The 5,000-nt window shown below is 37.6% G+C and overlaps 1 pseudogene; it reads left to right on the top strand.

Annotated features, from left to right (window-relative positions):
- LOC137626886 (neuroligin-4, Y-linked-like) overlaps positions 1-4,694 on the top strand; it is a 52,365-nt pseudogene extending 47,671 nt beyond the window's left edge.
- The last annotated feature ends 306 nt before the right edge of the window (positions 4,695-5,000 follow it).

Below are 5,000 nucleotides of genomic sequence, written 5' to 3'. Positions count from 1 at the left end.
GCTGTGAGCAATCAGACATAAATCTCCCACCATCACCAATCCGTAGTTGGCAAGCGTGGTGTTGAAAACTAGCCAAACCACAGTCATGAATATGGACATGGATGTGGCCAATGTCCTGCAGAGTTTTAGACACAGCTGCTTTTGTTGTTGTTGTTTTGGTTTTTGTTTTATATACACAGATATATACAGTTACGAACTGAAATCCTTGCATAATGAATACATACGTTTAAACAGAATAAAATTCCTAATTTCTAAACTATAATATAAAAGTTAACTTGCACCCAAGTACTTAATCGTATATCCTAAATATCTCCATTTGCCTATACAAAGTAATATTCTTAATCACTCAACTATAAAAAGAAAAATAAGAAAATCTTAATTTTCCTCTTGACTTCAAAGGCAAGGAAGGTCGAACTCCAGTTGACCTCCTTCTAGGAATGACAGCTGCTAACCTCCTTGACATCCTGAGTCAGCAAGAAGTCCAGGAAGGATTCGACGCTGACTATAGGGAGGATCTGCTGAGATCCTTCGTCGTCAATAACTATCGATATCATCTGCAGGTGAGTATTATTATTATTATTATTATTATTATTATTATTATTATTATTATTATTATTATTATCATTATTTTTATCACCTGGTCTACACACATATAAACTATACAATCTAATAATAAAAGTATACTTCACATGGAGTATTTTCATCTCGCCACAGGAAATAATGTTAGCCATCACAGCCGAGTACACTGATTGGTCGAGATCCCTCCATCAACCAATCAGCATCAGGGACTCAACCGGCCAAGGTCTTCACGATGCGAATATCGTCTCGCCGATGGCAGATCTTGCCAAGCAGCTCTACACGACTTCCCGATCATCTTATCTCTACGTCTTGGAGGAAGAAGTTTCAGATGTACGTCGATATGGATAGATTGGTTTTATATATGAAATAAAAAATATGGTATATATTATTAATGAAAATCTTTAATAATCTACAGAAAGTTTTTGAATATCATCCATAGATTAGAGATATATGTATCCTAATCATGGAAATAATATTCATGAAAACATAAAATAATAAGTACCAATAAAAGAATCATGATATAAATAAAATCAGATATTCCTCCTTCATTCAAATTATTATTTTTCAATTTAGTTATTACTACAATAAAGCTTTAAATCTGAACTAATTATCTTTCCCAAAGTCTGGAAACGAGAGTCTTCTGAACGAGCTGGCGTACGTCTTTGGTGGTCCTAGGGGTGCTCTTGGACCTTTGGCCTCAAGTTATAACTTCACTAAGATGGATGTCACACTCAGCAAATCCCTCATATCAATGTGGAGTAATTTTATAAAATTTGGGTGAGTACAAGGTGGTTTTAGAAGGGGTAAGGGATGTATGAATCAGATTTTTACAGTTAGGCTGATATGCAAGAAATATTTAGCAAAAGGTGAGGAGGTGTATGTCGCATTTATGGATCTGGAGAAAGCGTATGATAGAGTTGATAGGGAAGCGATGTGAAATGTGATGAGGTTATATAGAATTGGTGGAAGGTCTTTGCAAGCAGTGAAATGTTTCTACAATAGTAGTAAAGCATGTGTTAGGATAGGGAATGAAGTGAGCGATTGGTTTCCGGTGAGAGTGGGGCTGAGAAAGGGATGTGTGATGTTGCCATGCTTGTTTAACTTGTATGTTGATGGAGTGATGAGAGAGGTGAATTCTCGAGTACTTAGACGAGGATTGAAACTAATAGACACGAATGATCATGAATGGGAGGTAAATCAGTTGTTGTTTCCGCATGATACTGTACTGGTTGCAGACTCGGAAGAGAAGCCTGGCCGATTAGTGACAAGATTTGGAAGGATATGTGAGAGAAGGAAGTTGAGAGTTATTATGGGTGAGAGTAAGGTTATGAGATGTACGAGAAGGGAAGGTGTTGCGAGGCTGAATGTCATATCGAATGGAGAGTTACTTGAGGAGGTGGATCAGTTCAAGTACTTGGGGTCTGTTGTTGCAGCAAATGGTTGAGTGGAAGCAGATGTACGTCAGAGAGTGAATGAAGGATGCAAAGTGTTGGGACCAGTGAATGGAGTGATAAAGAATAGAGGGTTAGGCATGAATGTAAAGAGAGTTTTGTATGGGGAAGTGATTGTACCAACTGTGATGTACGTATCGGAGTTGTGGGGAATGAAAGTGACGGGTAGACAGAAATTGAATGTGTTTCAGATGAAGTGTCTGAGAAGTATGACTGGTGTATCTCGAGAAGATAGGGTTAGGAACGAAGTAGTGAGGGTGAGAACGGGTGTAAGAAATGATTTAACAGCTAGAGTAGATATGAATGTGTTGAGGCAGTTTGGCTATGTTGAGAGAATGGAAAATGGCTGTCTGCTAAAGAAGGTGATGAATGCAAGAGTTGATGGGAGAAGTACAAGAGGAAGGTCAAGATTTGGGTGGATGGATGGAGTAAAGAAAGCTCTGGGTGATAGGAGGATAGATGTGAGAGGCAAGAGAGCGTGCTAGATATAGGAATGAATGGTGAGTGATTGTGATGCAGTTCCTGTAGGCCCTGCTGCTTCCTCTGGTCACCTTGGATGACTGTGGAGGTAGCAGCAGTAGGGGATTCAGCTTTATGAAGCTTCATCTGTGGTAGATAACGGGGGAGGGTGGGCTGTGGCACCCTAGCAGTACCAGCCGAACTTGGTTGACTTCTTCGTCAGGCTGGGAGGAGCATAGAGAGGAGAGGTCCCTTTTTTTCATTCATTTAATGTCGGCTACCACCCAAAATTAGTGGAAGTACCTTGGTATATTGATATGGATGTATATATATATATATATATATATATATATATATATATATATATATATATATATATATATATATATATATATATATATATATATATATAAAATACTGTACATTTTATATCATAGATACCATAAATCAATCAATTATACTTATGTTATCAATTCAAAACTCTATGTTCATATTACAGACATCCAAAAGACGCAGTCTCCACAGCTAAGATGTCCGAGAGTGCAAACGATATAACTTCTGAAGAGCAGATATGGCCCAAATATGATCCAGTCTATCAGAGATACTTTCAAATAGGTGAGGTTCCTATTTTTGTGGGGCTGTATTCCCTCAGAGATATAATGATACAATGATTTTCAATATTTTCTAGATATATAACCTCAGGTCAGGAAAGTACATTTATTCATACTATTAGAATAATTTTATTTCTTCATGATAACTTACATATTAATAAATAATCCCTTTCTTCTCTATATATGAAATCTTGTTCTAGATGTTAACATTCTCTCTCTCTCTCTCTCTCTCTCTCTCTCTCTCTCTCTCTCTCTCTCTCTCTCTCTCTCTCTCTCTCTCTCTTTCTTCAATAACCCAACTCCTATGAATATCATTAACCTAAACTAGTAAAACATAACTTCTTCAATGCACTTCACAAAACTATAGAACCTTATTAAATTACTAATATTTAACTGGTGATTAATCTAATAAACTAAATGATAGTACATCTAAAATTATATGATATAATTCTAATCATCAATATAGCTATGATATGTAGCCTTTCCAGAAACTTACTTTAGGTAAATTTAAGTGTTTGGATTCTATTTGTAATAGCTTATGAAGCTGTAACATCCAAAACGTATTCATTGATAAATTAATAAAAATATTTATTCATAACAACAAGAGTCAAAACCATATATCTTATATTTAAGGAATATATCTTCTATAGATATTGTATCCTCGTTTTCACATAATTACTTTTAGTTACCTATATGTCTATTCACTCCAGGAACCCAGAACTCTGTACGTGACCATTACCATGCTCGAAAAGTAGCCTTGTGGTCATGGCTACTACCTGGTCTTGAACGAGTGGGTACTCGGTACGGCCCAGGTAAAAACTTTCACAGATTACCAACTGATCTCCAGTCTGGTTTATACCCTGAATCAACAGGTCAGTATAACTTTACTGAAGGCTTTCTATCTAGCCCAATCACTCCAACCCTCACTGGCCTAACAAATACACTCCATAACTTGACAATTGTAGCTACGGCTAACAAAAACTAAGTTAGTGGATCAGGTAATTTGGATATGCTAAGTCAAATGGGAAAGGATTTCCCTTACACAACTGCATTGAGTGTGACGGTGGCCATTGCCTGCTCTTTGCTAATCCTAAATATCTTGGTTCTTACTACCGTTTATCATCGACATAAGGCCAACCGCCGGAGCCTCGCCAAAGGCTTGCAGGACGCGAATAGCGAGAGTGTGAATGACGTCCAGTTGCACTCGTCTGGGGACAATTGTAAGACAATATATGCCCCAAGGCACTATGGAACCTTGAGGCCTTCTATCACAATGCATAGCAGCCTGGCCACAGCCTTTGAAGAGGAGTCCCAGCACGACTGGCCGCCAGACTACATAAGCAGCGTACAAACCATAGACGATATAACTGGCGTAACATCCAATAGGCTCTCTCCAGATACGCAAGGCATCGTTTCGAATACTCGAACGCTACACGAACCAAAAGAAAATATAATAACAGTTACAATGCTCAAGCAGCCTGTGGCTTCGTACACATCTCCGAATGATGGTCAACTTGTCTCTACATATTCACCAGTCGATGGTCAACTTGTCCCTACGCATTCAACAAAAGAGTATCTACTCGTCCAAAATTGATCACCCAAAGCAGGCCATCCAGTTACAAGTTATTTTCCGAAGGATGGACAACAGATTCCAAGTTATTTGTCAAGCAGTGCTTTTATCACGAAGATTAGGGAGTAGTTATAGTCTATATTATTGTAATATACTAAAAAAAGGTTCTACTTCTTTAAAAACAATGTTGGATATACTCTAGATTATAGGGCAAATCGGTCTCATGATTAATTTTGATCTAGTCCACTACCTATATATTTCCCTATAAGATTACCATCTCGTCTTAAAAGTTATACTTAACGAAGGCCAAATAATAAAACTAATTTTCTT

This window comes from Palaemon carinicauda, chromosome 34 (genome assembly GCF_036898095.1).
Source record: "Palaemon carinicauda isolate YSFRI2023 chromosome 34, ASM3689809v2, whole genome shotgun sequence".
Taxonomy (NCBI): Eukaryota; Metazoa; Arthropoda; class Malacostraca; order Decapoda; family Palaemonidae; genus Palaemon; species Palaemon carinicauda.
This window is presented reverse-complemented; position numbering and strand designations above follow the sequence as displayed.